Genomic DNA, 10619 nt, shown 5'->3' on the forward strand with positions numbered 1-10619 from the left:
AAATTTCTACTCATTTTTCACCTTATAATGCTGACTTACCTCTAGTTTGCCCCAATGTGGGGTAATTCTTGACAGGGGTAATTTGAAAGAATTTCTCCAAGTGTTCAAGCTCAAAGTGGCAAAACAATGGATAACCTGCAGTGTTTGGGATAGAGAAATGAACCGCCTCTTGTCATTTCGGTTGCCGTACCTTTTGCGAGATAACCCTTTACCTTACAGACATGAAATTTTTCCGCTCAACTCACTGGGGATTAGTGCATGGGACTATGTATAGGATAGGGCTTGCCTTCCATCATCCCAATGTACCTCATTCGACACATTCAAGTCATTCCACATGAGTTATCAGATTGTCTAAATAGACTTCTCCTTTGAAGTCAATGATACCGATCGACAAAATAACCATGCAGAAATTAAAGCCAATGCAAACATCTTAACTTGAAATTGGTTGAAATCATTTATTCATCGGTGAAATGTTTGCAATTCAAAGGTATAAAGCCAAACACTTTGGAAACTTTTTTGCTGAATGTCGGGTTTTATCAAGGATAATACATCTTTACAGCATCAGAATTAACAGGATTGGAGAACTCACGACCATCCATTTCTGCGAGAATCAAGGCACCTCCGGGAAGCACCTTTTTAACCACATATGGACCAATGTAGTTTGGGGCAAATTTACCTCCAGGAACAGGAAAGACTGGCAGTACCTTCCTTAGGACTAGGTCATTTACCTCGAAGTGTCTTGGACGCACTTTTTGGTTGAAAGACTTACCTACTCATGCGGCAACTGGATCGAGCATTTCGTCTCACTCTCAAGGGGATTTGCCCCTCTCTTCGCTTCTCTGGGTTCCTCCGCATTACCCAAGTTGACAGTGATAGATTGGTCTGACGTGAGGACTTTGAGCCTTTCATGCCGCTTTAGATCGCGCTGAATATCTGAGGAATCGTCGAGTTTGTCGGTGTTATTGGGATCAAGCTCGGCTGCACATGATTCATCATATTGGACCGTTTCCATACCCTCACGTGTCACAAGATTGCCCCTGAAACATAAAGTAGGGGGTTCAGAAGGACAAACAAGGCTAAATAGTGTATTTTTATTTCTTTTTTGATTTTTTTTGTGACTTTTTTTTAAAATTCTTTTCAAAAAAGTTTTAACACGAGGAAGCATGAAGAAGCCCAGGCCTCAGAATTCTCCTTGGACTATATTTTTCTTTTATTGGTTGGATATCATCACCGGGCTGGTTTGATGTACCTCAACATGTCCTCAAAACGAAAATAACTTGTAATTTCATTGATTATTTCAAAATGAATTACATTTATTGAATGGAAATTGCAACAATCAAATCCTAGAAATGAAAATGGAAAGCAGCGCCCGAAACGGGGCAAGTCCTAAAAAGCAGTAAAAATTCCCACACAAGGAGAGTGTATGAAAAAGTAAAGATGTCACTCTTGAGAGCCTGTGCCCATTCCCTCTAACGGTCCTTCCTCGATAGCTCCAACGAAGAAATCATCAAACAGGGCAGTGATTCCATCCATTGCATCATCAGAATCTTCTGTCATCAGAGGTGTTGGATCATCCATACCTCCCCATCCATCCGGGACAATGTCACAGGGGTTAACATAGAAGCTCGGGGACGCCGAGTATTTCACATAAAAATCGAACTTGCCGCTCGGTTGCCCCAAAGTGTCGATCACCTCTTTCTCTTCATGCATCATTCTTGCAGGGCCTGGAAATGTGGTGCGGATATGTGGAAGCAACCTACCATGCCCAAGCTCTCCATTGTTGTGGGTAATTCCATTCGGCTCTTCTTCGGATCGCTGTCTATTATATCCATCTCTTCGACCTCGACCTCGACCGGGTCCACGTTCATGTCCACGTCCCCCATTATTTGGCCCGCTTGACCCCTGGTATCCCAACCCAGTAGTGTGGGGCCTTCGAGAGACTTCCATCAGTTGACGGATACCTTGACCATTCCTACCAAGGCCTTCACTCGGAATAAAGCCATGGGACACCATTACTCTCCCAACCATGACTGCAGCATTTGACACCTCAGGAATGGGCGGTGATGATCCAATTGAGGAATATAACATTCCAACTTTACGAGATCCATGTGGAGCAATGATAGATGTGGATCCAACTGAAATTTGCGAATTAAATGTACAAGATGGTTCAGAATTTGATTTTGAGACAGATGATGAAGATGAAGATGAAGATCAAGACGAGGACGAAGACGAAGACGAAGACGAGGACGAAGACGAAGACGAAGACGAAAATGAAGATTAAAATTGTTGTGACAAAACACTTTTAGTTAAATTATTATTGCGACAAGTGTTATTTTGGTTGTCATAATTATTATTATTGTTCTTGTTATTATTGTTATTGTTATTATCATTATTGTTGTTGTTGATTATTCTTATTAATTTAATTGATTGTCGGAAAATTTATCGCTAAATGACGACAAGTCAAATATTATTCGTGCGATGACATTTGCGATATTCTATTTTCCATTGGATTTGGATTGTTGCTAATTTCGTCGCTCATTTTACGACAACAACATATTCGGGCTACTGTTCATCGAAGAATTATCGACGGAAGTGAAATTCACGGCAATTTTCCGAATCCGTCGCAAATTTACGACGGATTCGAAAATTTTCTTTATTTTTGGAATCCGAAATAAATCCGTCGGAAAATTGCGACGGAAAAATATTATCTGTCGCAAAATTTTGGATAGAAAAAAAATACGTCGCAAATTTGCGACGGACCAAAAAAAATCCGTCCCAAATTTGCGATGGACCAAAAAAATGTCAGTCGCTAATTTGCGACGGACAAAATTTCCGTCGCAAATTTAGGACGAAAAAAAATCCCTCCCAAATTTGCGACGGATCAAAAAAGTCCATCGCAAATTTGCGACGAACAAAAAAAATGTCCGTCAGAAATTTGCGACGGACAAAATTTCCGTCGCAAATTTGGGACGGGAAAAAAATCCCCTCCCAAATTTGCGACCAATTAACATTCCGTTGCAAATTTGGGACGGGAAAAAAAATTCCCTCCCAAATTTGCGACGGAAAAAAAAATCAGCCGCAAATTTGCGACGGACAAAAAATGTCCATCGCAAATTTGGGACGGGAAAAAAATTCTCTCCCAAATTTGCAACGGACAAAAAAGTCCGCCGAAAATTTGGGACAGGATGTTTGCGACCGACCAAAAAATGTCCGTCGCAAATTTGGGACGGACATTTTTTTGTCCGTCGCAAATTTGGGAAGGGAAAAAAATTACCTCCCAAATTTGCGACGGACAAAAAAGTCCGTCGCAAATTTGGGACGGGATGTTTGCGACGGACCAAAAAATGTTCGTCGCAAGTTTGCGACGGACTAAAAAATGTCCGTCGCAAATTTGCGACGGACAAAAAAATGTCCGTCGCAAATTTGCGAAGAACGAAAAACGTCCGTCACAAATTTGGGACGGACAAAATTTCCGTCGCAAATTTGGGACGGAAAAAAAGTCCCTCCCAAATTTGCGACGGACAAAAAAGTCCGTCGCAAATTTGCGACGGACAAAAAAATGTCCGTCGCAAATTTGCGACGGACCAAAAAATGTCCGTCGCAAATTTGGGATGGGAAAAAAAATTCCCTCCCAAAGTTGCGATGGATAAAAAAAGTCCGTCGCAAATTTGTGACGGACTAAAAAATTGTCCGTCGCAAATTTGCAACGGACCAACATTCCATTGCAAATTTGCGACGGACAAAAAAATGTCCGTCGCAAATTACAGTCGTCGCAAATTTGCGACGGACAAACGTAAATTTGCGTCCGTCGCAAATTTGCGTCGGACAAAAAAAATTCGTCTCTCTCTCTCTCTCCACTTGCACGCGCAAGTGCCCCCGTCGGACAAACGCAAATTTTCTTGTTTTCTCACTGTCACGGACTGTTTTTGTCACGGACTGTTTTTCTCCTCTTCTTCTTCTTCTTCTTCTTCTTCCCGTCGTCTTCGACGAGTGCCCTGGACCGCCGTCGCCGTCGTCGCCTGCTCGCCCTGCAGCTCGTAGCCGCCGCAGCCGTCGCCCCCGTCGCCGTCGCCGCCGTCCCCGTCGTCGTCGTCACCGCCGTCCCCGTCGCGTCGTCGTGCCGCCGCCCGCGCGTGGGGTCGCTGCTCGCTGGGCGGAGCTCGCCGCCCTTGAGCTCACTGCGCGCCTCGCCTCGCCTGTTCGCCTCGCCGCCCGGCCTCGCCGAAGCTCGCCGTCGCCGCCCGACAACGGCCCGGCCCGTCGCCGCCCGGCCTTGCCCGAGCACTTGCCGTCGCCGTTGCCGCCCGGCCCGCCGCCGAGGCCTCGCCGCCCGGCCGCCGCCCGAGGCCCATTGGCTGCCGCTCGGCCGACGCTCGCCGTTGTCTCCGCCACCGTCGCCGCCGCCGTTGCCCGGTGACGCCCGGCCCGTTGCCGCCCGGCCACCGCCTCCCGGCCGCGGCCTGACGCCATCCTTCGCCGCCCGGCCCGCCGCTGACGCCATCGCCGCCCGACGCCGTCGCCCGGCCGCCGCTCGACGCCATCGCCGCCCGACGCCGTCGCCACCCGACTCCACCGTCGTTCGCCCGGCCGTGGCCGAGTGCCTGGCCGACTAGTGACCACTTTGGCCCACGCTCACGCCGAGCCCGCCACTGGCCGACCGGCCAAAATATAATTATTGTTTGGTTTTTCTTGGCCTTGAACCAAGTAAGCAACTCCCTAAACCCTACCTACTCTAATGAGTATTAATCGGATTTGTTTAGGGATTGTTTAGTGTCTGATTGGTTGGCTGAGTTAGGGGTCGATTTCAGGATTGCATGTGGCTTTGATCGATGTTCGACTGGTTAATTTATCCATTATATCGCCGATTAAGCGTTAAATGATGATTGGGTGGTTGATTAAGCGTTTATTCAGAAAATGCATTAAAATTGAACAAGTCTAGAAATATTCAGAAAAATTTCGTGAAAATTTAAAAAAGTCGTATTTTGGGAAAATATTAAATTTGTTGAAATTTTTTTAAAAAATATAAAAAAACCAAAATTTCAAAATATCACAAAATGGCAAAAAATAACTGTGGCCACCCACTTTGAGTGAAATTTAAATTTTTTTAGGTGCCAAAAAAAGAATTATAATAAAAAATTCAAAATTTTCAAAATTTTATAAAATGACTTAAAATACCTGTGGCCACCCATTTTGAGAGAAATTGTAACTTTTTTAGGTGCACAAAAAATGTAAAAATAATAATAAAATAAAAAATTTTAAAACTTCACAGAATGGCTTAGAATACATGTGGCCATCCATTTTAAGTGAAAAATAAATTTTTTTAGGTGGCCAAAAAAAATTAAATATTTTAAAAATTTCAAAACTTCACAGAATGGCTTATAATACCTGTGGCCATCCACTTTTAATGAAATTTTAATTTTTTTACGCGGCCAAAAAAATTAAAAAATACAAAAAATAAAACAATTTCAAAACTTTACAGAATGGCTTATAATACCCGTGGCCACCCACTTTTAGTGAAATTTAAATTTTTTTAGGTCCCCAAAATATTTTAAAAATAATAAAATTAATTTTATTACAAAACTTCACAGAATGGCTTAGAATACTTTTGGCCACCCACTTTGAGTGAAATTTAAATTTTTGTAGGTGCCCAAAAAAAATTTAAAAAATCAAAAATTTGAAAACTTCACAGAATGGCTTATAATACCTGTGACCACCCACTTTTAGTGAAATTTACCTTTTTTAAGGTGCCCCAAAAAATTAAAAAATAAAGAAATAACAAAATTTCAAAACTTTACATAATGGCTTAGAATACCTGTAGCCACCCACTTTGAGTGAAATTTAAATTTTTTTAGATGCCCACAAAAATTAATGGCTTATAATGCCTGTGGCCAGCCACTTTGATTGATGATCGTGTGGCCGAGAACGAAGATCATGTGGCTGAAATTGATGTTTCATGGTTGTTCTTGTACTTGATGAATTATTGTGTGGTTTGAAAGTGGATCGTGTGGTTAATTATGGCTAATGTCGGCTTAGCATGGCATATCGTGCTCATATATTGATGTTTGATATCAAAATGAGTGCGATTCATAGTATATTTGTTCGTAGGAAATTGCCCGTCATAAACACTCGGCATTGGCTAATTAAGAGGGAACATTTTCTGCTTATGAACCAAAATGGTAAGCTTCGTCATGTACGTCATTATGTGTCCGTAATACGTGTTCATATTTTTTTACATATTTGTCTAACCTTCCTACTTGTTAGTATAAACGTGGAGGTCACATGCATAAAAGACCAGCCTCTTCAACGTCCTCGTCCCCGTCCCTTTCCTCATCTCCTGTCCTTTCATCTAACCCTCAACCACAATATGCTAATGGACAATATGGACACGTTGGTCCTTCCTCCAACGCTCAAGAACATGTTATGGGACTTGGCCACATGCCAACTGAATCTCCTCCAGTTCTATCTCCTTTAGCTCCCTCTCCTTCCGTTCCTCCTTATTATTCAGCGCAACATTCGCATAATGACGGAAACACAGGTGAAGAAGATCACCGATTCATGATATACCCATTAGGAGATTCGTAAGTACTTCATTTTTTTTAGTATATGTAATATTTATGGCTTTAGATATGGATGTCAACTGAATTGTCGATGTTGCACAATATCCGTATGTTTGCAGATTCACGGATGCTCCGTTTGTTGTGAGAGAACTGAATAAAATAGTAAAAAACTATTGGATGGGGCAGTATATTAATTACAGAAGTGTTCCACAAGAAGTGAAAGATTTGTGGTGGAATGAGTTCAAGGTAAGTTTTAGATATTCTATTTTCTCACCAACTAAGTTCGGTGTAGTATATTGATGGTCAAGAATGATGTAAAGGGACCAGAATAATTCTTTAGTTTTCGGTACTAAAGGGACCAGATATTTTCCCCGAGATGAACTTAACAAAGTCTATCGCCGAATTGTCTGGTGCATGGTAATGGATATATGACCATCATAATAACTTTCAGTTTTTCTTGTATTGATTGCAGCGGAAGTTCAGGTGGGATGACCAGGAAGAGAATGAAGCGAGAAGAATTTTTGAGAAGAAAGTCAGTGATTTTATACGAAATGTGATGAATAGAGCGAAGATCAAGAAAGTGAAGCCGGCTTTCATTACAGCTGACAATTGGATGGAAATTAACAGAATTTGGAAAACTGAAAAGAGTCAGCAAATCAGTGAGCAGAATAAAAAGAATCGATCTTCTAGTTCTAGTGCAGGGTCTGCCACATATGCTGGGGGCTATATCAATATTGGGAAGCATCGCAAACGACTGGTAAGTCTGTTAAATAAGTTATAAGTTAATTTAATTCAATTACTCATGTTTACATTTTGTAGACACAAGAATTGGGGACGGAACCGACTTTTGCAGCTACATTTGAATGCACATTTAAAAAGAAAGATAAGACATGGATTGGCGATCGAGCAAAATCTGTTAAGGTATGTAAGGTTATACTTTGGGCTTTATGGAAACTAGAATGAAAACCATGAATGCTTTTAATATTTATGGTAGATATATATATATGAAGTTATTTTATTTTCATCTATATTGTTAATGTAGGAAAAATATGATGAACTTTTAATGGGCAATGCTAGTGGTAGTGATGGTTGTGCTGCGTCTGAGCCATCAGTTGACAGTATGGCATTATGGATGGAGGCAACGGGTGGGATGAAAAAAGGAAAAATATTTGGGATGGGATCCTTGTCAAGGATGTACATGCCGAATCATGCTGGAACTTCATCATCCAATGCGACTGGTCAAAGGAGGGCACGACATGACGAGCAATTGACCCAAGAAGTGAATCAACTGAAAAATATAATTGTAGAGAGGGACGAAGAAATAAATGACTTGAAACAACAAATGCAAATCGTTATGCGACACCTCAACATCAATCGCGGTGAGGTTCCTCCTGTACCTCCCGCCAATCCAATAGATGATGGGTACAATGATGAGCAACACAATGATGCTGAGATTGATGATGATGATGATTTTCTCGGTCCTTTCTAGTTAAAATTGCCAAAATCGGGGGTAAGCTTGCTTCACAATCTTTTATGACATAAGTGCAGTTTCACCCAATATGTTCCTGCCCTACAATTACTTTTTGTGCACAACTTTCTTACAACAAAGTTCTTTGCTTGCGAAAAATTGAAAATTTAGAGATCCCAGGATGGCATGCTTGTTAAAAAAAATCATGATATTTGAACATTGTAGAAATACATGCCTTAATTGACTTTGAGTCATCTCTTCCTGGGAATTGGTGTTGGTAATTCACCTCTCTAAGTCATTAAACTGTTGCAATGCTGTTTGGACAAGGATCTAATTTTTCCTAGGTGACAGGAATACGGTTTAAAAGGGTGAAAAAAGTACAGTGGATGTCAAAGTTGACTCATATTCATATGTAAGAACATTGATGTTCGTCCTGAAACGTTTTTTTGTTAACCCTCTCACTTGTTTTTTTATACTTAGTTCCATATTCATGCATAAACACTTCTTTTATATTCTGGACTGATTGAATATCTTTATTTATGTATCCACATTTCATCGGGTGTCGACAAAAGTGACTGCTTTTGGTGTCCTGCCGAGTACCACAGCTGCCAAATCTTGTGTCTGGTTTGTCGATTTTTCATTTTTTAAGCAGAATCTATGGTTGTCCCGCCTCCTATGAATGTTTTGAATGTATTATAAGATTGGATATCAAATATCATCATGTCAGACTTTGCAACTTTGCATATATCATTATTTTTTGCGGACTAGCATCTTTCCTTCAGTTACATTTTTCAATTATATGGCATTGTGTTTGGTTTGTTCGTTTTCTGTTTCTGAAGCGGAATCTATGGTTTTCTCGTGTCCTTTGATTGTTTTGAATGTATTACATGATGTTCATTAATGCGTAGCTATTGATATGGACAAGTTTTGATGGCCGAAATGGTGTAAAATTTGCGACGAATATTTAGAGACGAATTTTGCGATCATTACAGTTCGTGGCTAATTTGCGACGAATAAGTAGCGACAAATCAAGTTCGTGCCTAATTTGCGACGAATATATTGTTCGTCGCTAATTTTGCGACGAATTTTGCAACGAATTTTGCGACGAATTTTGTGATAAATTTTGTGACGAATAAAGTTCGTGGCTAATTTTGCGACGAATAAAGTTCGTGGCTAATTTGCGACGAATTTTGCGACGAATTATTTGTGACGAATTTTTTCCGTCGCTAAATTCGTCGTAAATTTGATTTGCAACGGATTTTTCCAAATTTTTCGTCGCAAAATTCGTCGCAAAAATCATGTTTTTTTGTAGTGCAAGTAACTGGCCATTCTTGTTCAAGTACCACGCTACAAAATGATACAGTATCCACTCCGTACGTCCTATGTCGACCCATACCGTCGCTGTATAATGTGTAAAGATCATGGTGGATCCCGGAAATGTCACGTCCTCTAAGGAGCCCTCAAAGCTAATAGGTGCTCCATATCGAGTAAGCAGGGGAACATCCATGCTAAGTGTTTGAAAAATAGTGGAATGAGCAGACGCCCAACAAGAGAAAATATTGACAATCCACTCTATACGGTCCACTCATTTCTTGATAAAAAGATACGTTTAAGACAAGTAACTTCTAACAACAGTTCTAACAATGCAATTACGTTCATATACCTAACACATAAGTAGAGACTATCACATATATGAGTCAAGCATTTAAAGGATATACATGTAACATGCAGATAAAGTCTGCAATGCTAACACATCGTTCACACGTAAACTTATAAGCCTTGTTTTGTAAGTTATTCTCAATCATTTCCACCCCCGACATCGCGGTGTCCGCCGGTTCTCTACCCGGCCCGCATGGGTCACTTCTGGTTCACTGACCAGACTTCTAAGACTTATTCACTTGGGCATCTCAACTCCTGAGGCATCTCGGTTCTCTGACCAAGGCATCCCATGATCACATAGCAGGGACATCCCAAACACCTGGGGCATCATCGATCCACTGACCGATGGACATCTTTTCATATTTCTTAATTTCACGCACTTGCAGGTTCTTATACAATATGCCACATGACATCAAAATCTCGACATGCCATTATAAAATTCCTATGCACGACAGAAATTACAGCAAGCTATTTCGATATTTTCACCACTTTACAGTCATTTCCATCATACAATTCGCGCCTAAGCCATGTTTCAAGCGAGCACACACTTCATCGCACATGTTTCAATCAATAAGAACTCACTAACCACTAGATACAGCATAGATCCAAAATTTCCAGCACATTTTCTTACTAAAAACTGAAATTTCAGCAAGCATTCGACTAACACAGAAAATTCCAGCATGTGTTCTTGCTAACAAATTACAATTCCAGCATGCATTCGACTAGAACCGAGATTTCCAGCATGCGTGTGACTAGCACAGAAATTTTCAGCCTGTTTTCTTGCTAAAAAATCCCAATTCCAGCATACATTCGACTAGAACCAGAATTTCCAGAATGTTTTCTTGCTAACAATTACAATTCCAGCATGCGTTCGACTAGAACCAAGATTTCCAGCATGCATTCAATTAGCACAGAAATTTCCAGAATGTATTCTT

Source organism: Syzygium oleosum, unplaced genomic scaffold (genome assembly GCF_021117445.2).
Source record: "Syzygium oleosum isolate NSW1041296 unplaced genomic scaffold, Sole_v2.1 Sole_v2.24, whole genome shotgun sequence".
In the NCBI taxonomy this organism is placed as follows: domain Eukaryota; kingdom Viridiplantae; phylum Streptophyta; class Magnoliopsida; order Myrtales; family Myrtaceae; genus Syzygium; species Syzygium oleosum.